A 14,058-nucleotide genomic window follows, 5' to 3' on the forward strand; every position below is an offset into this window, starting at 1 on the left:
GTTTTAACACAACTACAATAGATGTCTATCCTAGATTAAACTTCTCCCTACAACCTAGTAGTTATATGCCAACACTCGGGACCCACAAGTCGTATGCAGAGTCGCAAATAAACAAAGACAAGGACATAATTTGACTCACTTTAGTTCCAGTTGAAACAAACATTTATTTACAGGTACTTTCCAGAATAACGCCTTATCTCTTGTGCAAAAGTCTTCTTGTACTTCGACAAGGCAAAGGGTCTACTTCACAAGATTTCCAGCTACGGTATAACTGAAAATGTTTTCTCAATCATTAAATCATTTCTCTCCGATAGGCTCATAAGAGTAGTGGTCGATGGACAAAAATCGAAGGCCTGCAATATAAATGCTGGAGTCCCTCAGGGGTCAATCCTGGGCCCAACTCTCTTCCTGATCTACATCAATGACCTCCCTAAACACATACTTAAATCATTCGTTGACATCTATGCTGATGACACGACCATCTACGGCAACACATAAAAGGCTGAAAATGACAGTTCTCTCTGATTCTCTCTCCTCTGATCTCGAGCGCGTGGTTCAGTGGGGGAAGACGTGGCTGGTTACCTTTAATGCATCCAAAACCAAACTCCTATCCTTACATCATCAACGCTCTGATCCCCATCTGGCATCAATTGGGATGGATGGCTCTCGTCTGGGTGAGGCCCCGTGTTTTGACAAGCTTCTGGGGTTAACCTTTACTCCTGATCTGAAATGGAACACGTACATCAAGTCTGTTGCCAAGGTCGCTGGAAAGATGATGGGATCCTTCTACCGCTCCAGAAGATATCTCACTACTGATGCAATTCTCTATCTATATAAAAGCCAAGTACGTCCAAGGATTGAATACTGCTGCCATATCTGGACAGGAGTTGCTAAAACAGCCTATCCTGCCTTGACAGAGTACAAAATAGACTTCGTGGCTTAGTGGGGGATGCCCTTTTCTCTACCCTGCAACCTCTCTCCCACAGAAGAGACGTTGCGAGCCTGTCTTTGTTTTATCGTTATTTCCATGGCAGGTGCTCGTCTGAACTCCAATCTCTGGTCCCCCCTCGCCAATCTTTCACGAAAAACACCCGTCTAACTGAATTCACTGTGAAAAATATCCCCCACTCTTTATCTGTGCCTAAATCAAAACGTGGATTCCATGAATAAAGCTTCTTTCTTAGAACTGCACGCCTGTGGAACTCTGTTCCGTCTGTCCCCTTTCCCACCGGACTACAACTTGGTTGTCTTCAAGTCCAACGTTAACAAATTCCTAATGAACCGCCCCCTTAAGTAATCAATTCATCAAATCTCCACACTAACGTAATGTACTTGCAATAACCCTTATCCCTGAGTGGTTTCCGGGCCTTGATAAGTGGTGATCACTATATATATATAAAAAAAAAACTCTTCCGTGTCGAACACTTGGTATTCTTTCTTTGTCTGGCAATGTTTAGCACACGTCTTTTTCTGTCGCTCTCGGGTCACGTGTGTAACACGTCTCTCTATTGTCCGTCTTGACCACGTTCTTTTTCATATCTTTCTTTCCTTCTTCCTCGTTGTGACGTCACCTCGCACACGACTCGGTCATTTGAATACAGCTGCTGCTGCCATACGCGCGTCTGCGCTCTTTTACATTCGCTTTCACAACCGACGAAATAAAAGACTTACAAGCAATTCTTTCATCTTTCTTTTTTCTGGAAAAATGATTGGATCATTCTACGACCCCAGAAAGTACTTGAGTCCGGATTGAATTCTTAACCTATGTAAGAATCAGATCTATCTTAAGGTCGGGTACTGCGGCTGCCATATTTCTATTAGTTTGTATTTTTGTCTGTCTGTCCATTCTAATATTTTCTTGGAAATTACTAGGCTGATCTGACTGAAAATTTCTATGAACCTTTGTTATGACAAGGTGCAGCGAACTCAAAATTATAGTATCCAATTCAATGCACAGTTATAACTTTACTTCCTCGCATGTTCATTGACTTGCTCCCCTTGTTTTTACTTTATGTCACCCATCTTTGATTTCGTCTCTGGAAACGGATTCTGTTTTGCAGAGTTGGGTCATTATAACGTGTACGTGTGCCTATGTCAAACTTTATACTAGTCAACTTAATCGATATTTACAAGAAACGTTAGCTAAACTAACGAATCAAAAGTCCGCATTAAATAAATTAATAAATAATACTCATCTCAATAATGAATTCCAATTAAATAATATAAATACCTTTTAGTGTTTTTCGGCACTTTGTGCCCCGTATTCATTTCACCAAACATCTATCAATGCAAAGTCTGTCATTCGTATTTATTAGCAAAAAAAAAAAAAGAAAAAAAAAATGCCGTGTAACACAGTAAACATATTCGTCCTGATTACAAATGTATCCCTTTGTGGCTGTCGTTATAGATTGGTGCAGAAGAAAATATTACTGTTTATACAAATATTAACCAAAACCGTGATACATCCTGTGTTTCTCTCGAGTCATATCAGGTGTTAGAAAAACTCAAAAGGATCGACGACACTGTGTACGAATATATGCCAGTCTCCGACGTTCGTATGTCATGGTTTTCTCTCTCTTCCTTTTCATCTTCTTCATCTGGCCGTGTCGTCTTGGCGACCGTCACGGGTGCAGCAACTGCGTTATGTGTATATAAAAAAGCAACGTAGATTCATAAGAACAAGCAAAAACTCAGATACATTGTGTGTTAGTCAGTTGTGCTCTGTGTACGTGCGTGTTAAATAGTCGCAGCAAAAAACTCCCAAACACTAGCGTCTACATTTTAAGGTTAAAGATTGAGAACATTTTTCTGTCGAGGTAAGTTATTGTCTACCTGAAGTTAGCTACACGTCAGATATCATCGTATGCTCTATTCGATCTAAATCTCTGCCGAACTTTCACTCCTAAAGTCTAGTCCGACTTTGACTCCAATCTGGTTGAAGCCAGTCTCTGACTGATAAATATATCTAGTTCCGACCGAAAATCCTAAACGTCCAGTCTTTGTCTTATTCATCCCGCAACTGATTAGTGAAAATGTCTACTTCTGCTCCTCCTGATAAGATAATTACATGGAAACTATCAAATTAACTATAAAGCGACATCCAGTCTAGCATACTCCATTGTCGCTTACTTATGTTGTTTTCTTATTGGTTTAATTTTGTGTGAGTCATTTGCCTATCATTTTTTTTTATAAGGTAGTCACCACTTATCAAGTCTCGGAAGCCACTCCGGGATAAGGGTTATAGTGTGTACAGTACATTAGTGTTGGAGATCTGATAAAGTGTCATACTTAAGAAGGCGGTTCATCAGGAATTTGTTCACATTGGACTTGAAGACATCCAGGTTGTAGTCAGGTGGGAAACAGGCAACCGGAACAGAGTTCCACAGGTGTGCACTTCTAAGAAAGAAGCTTTGTTCATGGAATCTACGTTTTGATTTTGGCACAGATAAGGAGTGGGGAAAATCTTTGACAGTGGTTTCAGCTAGGTGAAAAATTGGCGAGGGGGGACCAGAGATTGGAGTTCAGACGAGCACCTGCCATGAACATAACGATAAAACAAAGACAGGCTCGCAACGTCTCTCCTGTCGGAGAGAGGTTGCAGAGAAGAGAAAAGGGCATCACCCACTAGGACACGAACCCTATTTTGTACTCTGTCAAGGCAGGATAGGCTGTTTTTAGCAGCTCCTGCCCAGACGTGGCAGCAGTACTCCATCCTTGGACGTACTTGGCTTTTATACAGACAGAGAATTGCATCAGGGGTGAGATATCTTCTGGAGAGGTAGAAGGATCCTACCATTTTTCCAGCGATCTTGGCAACTGACTTGATGTACGTATTCCATTTCAGGTCAGGGGTAAAGGTCAAGCCCAGAAGCCTATCAAAACATGGAGCTTCCCCTAGACGAGAGCCACTCATATCAATTGATGCCAGATGGGGACCAGAGCGTTGATGATGTAAAGATAGGAGCTTGGTTTTGGATGCATTAAAAGTAGCCAGCCACCTCCTCCCCCACTATACCACGCGCTCAAGATCAGAGGAGAGAGAATCTGAGAGAACTTTGTCATTTACGGCCTTTGATGTGTTGCCATAGATGATCGTGTCATCAGCATAGATGTCAACGAATGATTTAAGTATGTGTTTTGGGAGATCATTAATGTATATCAGGAAGAGAGTTGTGACTAGGATGGACCCCTGAGGGACTCCAGCATTAATATTGAGGGCCTCTGATTTCTGCCCATCAACTACTACTCTTATGAGCCTATCGGAGAAATGATTTTATGATCGAGTAAACATTTCCAGTTATACCGTAGCTGGAAATCTTGTGAAGTAGGCCCTTATGCCATACCTTACTGAAGGCCTTTGATATGTCAAGAGCAATTGCCCTAGAGAGGAAGCCTTTGTCAAGAGATTCGCTAATCCTATGAGATATAACAGTTAGTACATCTGCTGTAAATCTTGCAGAACGGAAACCATATTGTATGTCACTAAGAAGGTTATTCCTGCTGAGGTGGTTGACTACTTCTCTAATATGGATTCCAGCAGCTTACTCATGACACACAGGAGACTTATTGGTCTGTACTGAGAGGGAGATAACTTATCACCTGAGTTCTTAAATACAGGGCATATGATGAGGTTTTCCAGGGTGTTGGGAAGCACTTCTCTTTAAGGCTACGCGTAAAGAGTTTTGTAAGTATGGGGGCAATTTCTAGTTGAAGCTTTTTCAGCACAACGATTGGAATGCCGTCTGCGCCAGTTGCTTTACTGGAATCAAGGTTCTTGATTAGCTTGGCGACATTACGCACAGATATTTGTATGTTGCAGAGCGTGTTTTCCGTTATAGGAGGAAATATTGATGGCCTTCGTCGCATAGGGTAGAATTAGCTGCAAAGTTCTTGGCAAATAGTTTGGCCTTGTTTGATGCTGACGAGATGACCTCAGGTCCATTGATGATGGTTGGGATAGAACGCACGCTTCTGTTCAGGATCCTATTTTCTATTTGCCAAAACTGGTGGGAACCAAGCCGCTGCTCAGCTACTTTGGATTTAACGGACTGAGCATATAGCTCTTTTGCATTTTTTTATTACTCTTTTACAGTGGTTGCTGGCAGTCCTTAAAGCAGCTTTAGTCTCAGTACATCTATTACGTTGGTAGCTATGGCAAAAGTGATTTCTGTGCGCGATGGCAGCAGCACATTCTGGGGAGAACCATGGCTGGCTGTTAGGTTATTGTTGGGATTTTTTGGATGGTATGAATCGGTCTATGCCTACAATTAACCATTCGGTCAGGTCTGATACTATGGAGGACACATCTTTTTTAAACATGGAATGCAGTGGTAGATCGAATATAAGTGTACAGAAGCTATCCCAGTCAGCGGTAGAGTATCGATATACAGTACGGTGGAGAGGTACTTATTGCATTTCGTTTTTATCTTAACTGATACAACCGCGTGGTTGGAAGATCCCAGAGGAGACAGAACAGAACTTGAACATAGCTCAGGGGAGTTGTGAAAAAAAAGGTCTAGAAGGCTAGCATACTGACCGGAAGTATCGGGCACTCGGGTGGGTTCGTGGACAATCTGGGTGAGGTCATAGGCAATAGCAAAATCATGACAGAACCTCCCATCATCATCTGTCTTGTTAGAGTGGGTCAGCCATTCCACATTATGGACATTGAAGTCACCGCAAATGTGGATGTTGGCTGAAGGGTGAGCAGACAGGATGTGGTCAATTTTTTCAGATATACTCTTAAAGATAGTAACTCCGCTGTTGTGGGGGCGATAGAGAGCGAATATAAATGCAGTGGTGTAAGCAAGTGCAACTCAGAAGCACATATAAGGTAAATTAGGGTCTTCTCCGGAGATATCCCTACCACACGGAAAGCCATCCTTAATGTAGGCATATATTCCATGTCCATGCCGATCTTGGGGGTCAGATTTAGATGTTAAATTAGAATATCCTTTAATTATGAATTCGTCAAGGGAAGCGGTCGGCCTAATGCCAGTTTCACTTAGGAAGAATATGTCTGGTTTCGTCTCCTGTAATTTCTGGAATCTTGCTTGTGGGGATGTGTTGCAATATTTTGACTAATGAGGGGTATAGTCTCTCATAGTTGGTAGATTCTATTACTAAATGATGCTGCTAGGAACTGACGAATCAAATTAATTCACGTTCTGCTACCAACCAATCAGAAACCAGAATTAAACTTTTTCTTTAGCAACCTCGCATATGTTTTCTTTTTATCAACACGGAAAGAATCTTTTGCTCTGTGGATTCCAGCTCAAGAGCTGTCTTTTTTTTTTACATAGGCGTCACCACTTATCAAGGCCGATAGGCCACTCAAGGATAAGGGTTAAAGAGTGTAGAGTAGTCAAAAGGACAATATAGTAATCGATAGTAACGGAAGTTCGGTAAATTTGTTAACTTAAGTGGAACGGCTCATCAGAAACTTGTTCACGTTGGACTTGAAGACAACCATATTATAGACAGCTGGAAAGCAGGAAAACGGAAGACAATTCCACAGGCGTGCAGTTCTAAGAAAGAAGATTTGATCATGGAATCTATGTTTAGGTTTAGGCGCAGATAAAGAGTGGGGAAAATTATTGATAATGTTTTCAGCTAGTCTAGTGTTTCTTGTGAAAGTTTGGCGAGGGGGGACCATAGATTGAAGCTCGGTCGAACACTTTCCATGAAAATAACGATAAAGCAGAGACAAACTCGCAACATCTTTTCTGTGAGATAGAGGTTGCAACGAAGAGAAAAGGACATCTCCCACCAGGCTACGAAGTCTATTTTGAACCCTATCAAGGCAGGACAAGTCTTTTCTAGCAGCTCCTGCCCAGATATGGCAACAGTATTCCATCTTTGGACGTATCTGGCTCTTATATAGATAGAGAATTGCATCAGCAGTGAGATATCTACTGGATCGATAGAAGGATCCGACCATTTTTCCAGCGGCCTACTGAGAACCAATCACCTGCAGGACTTGTATAGAACAACTAACCATCGGAAACTGTTCTGAAACTAAACGTGGCTTCCAACTCAAGAAAGTGGGTGGGGCGGTCCATACTATCACATCTGTTGGTGAATAACGGCAGGTTTATTAAAGTGATAAAAATGTTACTAGAGTTGAATGTAACAATCATTCCAGTTGTTTAAGTTTCAATGTGAGTAAATAATCTTTTATACTTCTTTTTAGAAGAGTAATTTCTTCTATTATCATTATCAGCGATATTTCTCCAAATATGATTGTGAAATTAGCATTGCATATTTATTTTAGCAGCCAACAAAATGACTGCTAGAATAAACATGCGATGTTAAGTTTGCTATATAATTTTTCTATAACTTTTTCTGATATACAGTGTCATTTCTGTGTTAAGTAAAATTTCTTGATTTTCTGAGTGGTATACGTAAGAAAAAAATCAATATTGACATACTAATATTGTTTTTGTGCAATGAAACAGATCTGTTAAATCTACAAAAGTTTTGATATGTTGAAAGAAATGAACAGTAAGATTAATAAAACGTTGCAACTTGGTATGCAGGTATTTTTATTCATTTGTATATGCTCTGTTATTATATTTAACAAACATTGAGCAACTATATATATATACATGTATATGCTGTATATATATATATATATATATATGTATATGCTGTATATATATATATAAATTAATGCATTAAAATTTTATGATTTTAAAAAGTTTATCTTCAAATACACAGTTTTATTATTTCAGTTGCTCTATCTTGTACATTGAGCATTTTTTTTATTTGGCTGGGATTGTCTTATATAAAATGTTACATCTAATATTTTGTAAGACCGAAAATCATTGAATTTGCATATCAGTAGATATATTTCATTTCATTATTCTGATCTTCAAGTCTAATGTAAACAAATATTTATGGAGCTATCCTATTTGATAATGAATTCCTATTAAGTCATCTTCTGCCTGTTAAGTAATCTTCTGCTTATTGTTTTCAATGATCTCGTGGTAGTGATGACCGCCCAACCGGCAATCCCCTCAACTTTGACTCTCGAGTGGCCCCAGGCATTAATAAATGGTGATCCATTACTTAAAAAAAAATGAACACATAGGTGTATTATTCAAATGCGTCCATTTACTCTACGTAGATTGCGCTATGCTGATCATTTGTTTTACCCCGGTGGATTCTCCAGACAGCGTCTCATCACATAGACATCTTGAGTACTGTTGCTTTGATAAAACGTAGCAGTAGTTCTTCTTCTTCTTCTTCTTCTTCTTCTTCTTCTTCTTCTTCTTCTAATTCGCTGTTGTTGTTATGTCTCGATGCGTATTTCTAAATAATTACAACAGAAAATCATTTCGGGTTTAACAATACTTTTTTGTTTATTTCTTTTTTTCCCAAATGAAATCATTTCAATCTAAATTTGAAATTAAGTTTTTATTTTTTTATCTTTTTTAAATTATATTTTCACCCCAAACATTTTGATGTAGGAGGCTACTATCAGGAGCATAAGTTGCAGGGATACTATGTAAAGAGTTTAGCAGCAAGATGTCTGTTCACATTACACTTGAACTTCTGTATATCAGTACAGTTGAGGAAGCAGGAACTCAGAGTCTAGCAGTTCTGAGGAAGAAACTATTAGAGTAGAAGGAGTCTACATCTAGGTATCTCTACTGTGTAGGGTGGGATTTTGCTGCTTGTCGGGCACGTGGAGGGTACTAACGTCGAGGGAATAATAGCGCTTGCAGTTCGTCAGAACATCCACCATTAAAATACTTGTAGAAGACGTAGAGTGATGCAACATTTCGTCGATGGGACAGAGGTTGAAGCTTAGATGACAGTTCAGGACCTATCAGGTTGGCGACTTTCTTCTGAACTCTGCTCAGCAGTGAGAGACTAGTAGCAGATGCACCAGCTCAAATGTGACCAGAATACTTCATACATGAGCGGATGATGGCCTTGTAGAGGTACAGGATACTTTCAGGCGTAAGTAACTTCTAGCACGGTAGAGAGAGCCCACCTTCTTCGCAGCAGCATTAGCAATGATCTCGATGTATCTGTCCCAACTCATCTTCCATATGAACTTTAAGCTGAGGAGTTTGAACGAAGTACTTTTTTATTTTTATTTTTTTTTTACACAGGAATCACCACTTATCAAGGTCCGGAGGCCACTCGAGGATAAGGGTTAATGGGTATACATTAGTCAATGTGATTTTAGCTTAGTTAACATAAGTATTGGGAATTTTGTAAATTGGATTACTTAGAGGGACGGTTCATCAAGAACTTGCTTAGGCACAGATAAAGAGTGTGGAAAATTATTGATAGTGGTTTTGACTAGACGAGTGTTTTTCGTGAAAGTTTGGCGAGGGGGGACCATAGATTGAAGCTCAGCTGAGCACTTGCCACGAAAATAACGATAAAGCAAAATGTATTTATATTTTGTTTTTATTAAATTGGTGCTTGAGAAGGTTTCTTGTAATTATTAAAGGAAAGAGCTTAGTCTTCGCAGCATTGAACGTTACCATCCACTTTTGACCCCATTCCACTACAGACTGGAGGTCTACCTCTAGGGTTTTTGCCATTGCCTTTATTATGTGTTCATTCCTTTTCCCCTTGCACCTGTTATGGTGTGGTGTCGTCAAAAAATATATCTATCTCAGGGACTATTTTATCAGGGAGGTCATTTATGAATATCAGGAATTATAAAGGTCCAAGGATCGACCTCTGATGCACACCTGCATTTCTATCATATTGTTTAGACGTACGAGCATCGAGGACAACCTGGATTCCGAATAAGGATTTAATTATGTTAAGCATTCGTCCATTAATACCATAGGATCTGATTTTCATGAGAAGACCATAAAACATAAATAATAGTCGTGGACCATTTTTACGATAGTTATTTTCAACAATATGAAAAAATCCATTATTCATATTAAACTAGAAGAATAACCATGTCGCACTACAGGGACAAATTCTTCGACCCAAGTAAATTATCTAGACACGTAGGCAGCTGAAGTCTTATTGGTTTGATAACACGTAGCAGCGGTTCGTTTCCTCTTGTTCGCTGTTGTTTTGTCGTAATACATGTTAATTAATAGCAGCTGTTTATAAATAATCACAGCTAGAAATTATTTGTGGTTTCACAATCTTTTTCTTTTCTCTTATACACTATTAAAGGCTTCCTTCAGTCTTGACAGACTATGGATACTCACTGTAATGGTGCCTGCGTGTGAAATTTTTGTGGCAAGAGTTGCGCAATCTTCAACCACACCTCTCCTCTCCTGAGTCGGCATTGTTGAATAATAGTGGCAAGTGGAGGTTCAGGTCGACTGAAAACAATGCCGATATAAGCGGAAAGCACATACAGCGCCTAGAATTCCCAAATGATCACCCATCTGGTACTAGCCAGGTTCAACGTTGCTTAACTTCGATGATCTGACGAGAACCGGTGTATCAACGTCATTATGCCGTATACACTATTACATACATAATAATCCCAGCTATTCCCTACGGTCATGAAAACATATTCCCAATAGCACGACTGCTTTTTTTCTCGGTTCGGAAAGAAATAGATTTTTCCAACGTATTCGTTAAATGTCTCTAATGACTTCCTATCTATAACACAATATCCTAATACGTAACCCTAACTCTAATTTGACTTTTAACCCAATCTTATTACTTAAACTAAACTTTTTTGGTCTTTCTTTTTCATCAAATCCTTCTTGGAGTCCATACATATTAAATCCATTGCTTTTTCCGCTTATTGTAAAATCAGTTCTCTCTTTCACTCTAAACACTTTCTTTCACCGAAAGTTATTCTCTATCTTTATAAATCTACTATTAGATCTGTTGTCATATTTGGACTGGTGAATATTTGCCTATTTAAAAAATCTTGAGAAACTGTAAAACGGTATCTGTAATTTGATTGGCTCTTATCCTTTCTTCTTCACTGCAACCTCTCTCTCTCCCACAGACGTGATGTTGCTTGTCTCAACCTTTTAATGAATACTATTATGGCATGTGTTCTTCAAAAGAGTCTGATGTATTTCATGCTTCTTTTGTTCCAGCTCGTTTGACTCGTTGGTCTATTGGTCTTCATAGATTCGCTGTTTTAATACCTACTTTGTAATACAGCTTCTTATTCCAGTAGCTTCTTTTAAAAAAATGGAGACTTGTTAAACTCTCTTCTTTCTCACTGTTTACCCCCCTACCTACAGCCTCGATCTTCTCAAGAGTAAGTTCAATAGACATATTTCTACTGTACACTCTTTAACCCTTATCCTTGAGTGGCCTCTTGGCCTTGATAATGTGGAGATGCCTGTGTAAAAAAAATCTCCTATCTTTGTGATAACCTTCTTTCGTTTTTGTTAGCTCCTTACATAAAGTGGTTTCACGTTTTGTCTCGAGCGATTTGAATAAAAAAGTAACCTTATGTAGAATCTTCCGTTTTTGACCTTATTTACTTACACATCTGTATTTAAATATTGATTAAAACGAACAATTTGCGACGTGACAAGTCATTAGCTCATCTGCTGACATTTGTAAACAGACGAAGCAAATTTGCCATTAGTAGAGTTGACGTGTCATTCGATTGATTCGAATAAAGAATGGAATTTACATCTTTCTAAAGTAAAGCGAGAACTGATTACAAATTGGAATAGCAATTAACATTCTTCAAAATTTATTTATTGAAAACAATGTTTTCAATAAATTTTAAATATGCCATTTTTAAGTTTCCAAGCAGCGTTTGTGCTATTTTTTAAATATTTTATGATGTATCCGCATCGTAGGAAATATACGCTTAAAAATTAAACCAAGAAGCCAACGAGTTTAGGGATTGTTTTTTTTTTTTAATCTAATTCACTATGTCTGTCTGTCTCCATATTTTCAAACTCTATCTCATCCGAAACTAAAAGTCACAGAACAGCGCTAAGGGCCTCAAATGATAGGATTTTTTTAATGGGTCGTTCTTTTATGGGTCTTTAACCAGTTAAAATAGTTTTTAACGGTTCAAAATTAAAAAAAAAACAAATCGTTATACATTTTGTACATCCATCTTAGTTTGTTTTTAATCAGTTCACATCGCGCCACGCTGGTACAGTGTAAACGTCACCAGCTTTAAATGCTACAGTTTTGCTTCCGGTTTCGGTTCTAGCTGATGGCACCCAAATACTTTTTACTTTTAAAAATCACTCTATAATAATGTATGCGAAATCTGGACAAATTAAAATATATTTAAGTGTATTTCACGACCAGGCAAAACCGGGCGCCCCCTCCCCCGCTAATGCATATTAAAAGAAGAGAGAGAGAGAGAGAAAGAGAGAGAGATAGAGGAAGAGAGAAACGAAGAAATGCTTTTGATAGATACAAATAATTGAATAAAAAAATAGCCACTGTTTTCAAATTTCAACTTTTCACAGACCTTCGTGTTCTGTCTTCGAAAGCCGTTCAAAAATGGCGATAATGAAAATTGTATGACAAAATCGGCATTGATATAAAATAAATCGTATTTTTAACTGAGAAAACACATGTCCTTACTGTTGCCAAAATGATTTTGCGGATCTGAGTGAATATTAGGATATGAGACCTCTCCATACATACAAACCAAAGTATTTTGACTTAAAGCAGACAACTGAATTGTATGGTCATATACCGCATAAATTTCTTACAAATGGCTATATTATCTTATGTAATAACCTAATTTAATGATAGAATAATAGTAACCCATGTCTCATGACTGTTCATTTAAAGCCCCCCCCCCACCCACCAACCTTCCATAAAAGCTTTAAGATCTAATACCATGATTATGTAGAATCATACATACTACGTATGTCATAATTTTCCGTCAGCTGCGAAATGTGATGTCTGCCTTACCTGAAATTGAACCATGATCGCTGCTTTCACATTTCCAACAAGAGGTGAACCAAATATACCTTGTACATAACTTCAGTCTGTGCATTACTTGGATTCTTCGGACTACTATTCTCATTTGGATATTATTTTGACAACGTTTCGGTCGCTGTAACCCTCAGCGTTTCTTAAGTTCGTCTTGTCGAACTTAAAAATCTTTATGTTGAACTCGGGAATCCGTACGGGATTTCAAACGGAACTCTTTATTTTATCCACAGAGGTAGCTTGCTCTCAGCCGTCAACGAGTATAAATGCTAATCAGTTATAAGTAGCAATTTTCGGGAGAGGGGGCAAGTTACTTCTGTTGATTAAATACAGGCTTCCATTAGAAATTCCATACATATTGCCGAACTCGACATAAAGATTCCAGAGTTCGGCAAGATACACCTGAAGAAGGCCGGTAGTTACATCAGCCGAAACCTTGTGAAAAAAAAGCATTAAAGATAAAAACAATAGTCCCAATAATACAAATTACGAATCATCGACTTAAAAATTCTGAAACTTGGTATAACTAGTTACATATATTTTCCATAGAGAAACTTGATTGGTCGTATATTAGCTCACAGTTGTATAGTTGATTTTATTTTTATTTTTTGTTTAAGTCTTTACTTTCCTACGCACTGATTTTAGAACTTTCTTTAATTTCAATCTTCAGAAGACCGCTTTAACTAACGAATTTTCTTTTTATTCCCCATTTGAACACAAACAGTAAAAATACATCTCGTTAATTAGAACAGTTAATCTGTTAGAACAGAAGAAGGTCGGCGGTTACCTCAGCCGAAACGTTGTGAAGATAATAGCCGATGTGTATCATTTGAATGATTGGAAGTATTGTCCTTATCTTGAATATTTTTCTTAGAACGTCGGCAAAGATCCGTAGCGTAACGGATAAAGTACTAAGACAATTAGTTTTAAGTGATACTCTTATGGAGTTTAAAGTTTTAATCCTCAGTGCGACAATGTTAAAATAGAATTGCGAATTACTTTGAATATTACCCGATTATGGTGTGCAGAACAATATGCTATCCATGTGAATTAAATAAATGATTCCGTTGAAATTTCGTGTAGATTCCCGAGTTCGACAAGATACACCTGAATAAGGTAAGAGATTACATCCTTGTGAGAATAACACTTAAGATAAAAACAGTAGTCCGAATAGTCCAA

The 14,058-nt window shown here is 38.3% G+C and overlaps 1 protein-coding gene and 1 pseudogene across 1 annotated transcript in view; one reads left to right on the top strand and one right to left on the bottom strand.

Annotated features, from left to right (window-relative positions):
* The window catches only part of LOC145292899 (uncharacterized), a 104,533-nt gene that overhangs the window by 80,664 nt on the left and 9,811 nt on the right, over positions 1–14,058 (top strand). The gene's annotated exons all lie outside the window — the stretch shown is intronic.
* LOC145293411 (5S ribosomal RNA) lies at positions 10,343–10,459 on the bottom strand (annotated as a pseudogene).

Source organism: Euprymna scolopes, chromosome 14 (genome assembly GCF_053919585.1).
Source record: "Euprymna scolopes isolate OS-2025 chromosome 14, ASM5391958v1, whole genome shotgun sequence".
NCBI lineage: Eukaryota > Metazoa > Mollusca > Cephalopoda > Sepiida > Sepiolidae > Euprymna > Euprymna scolopes.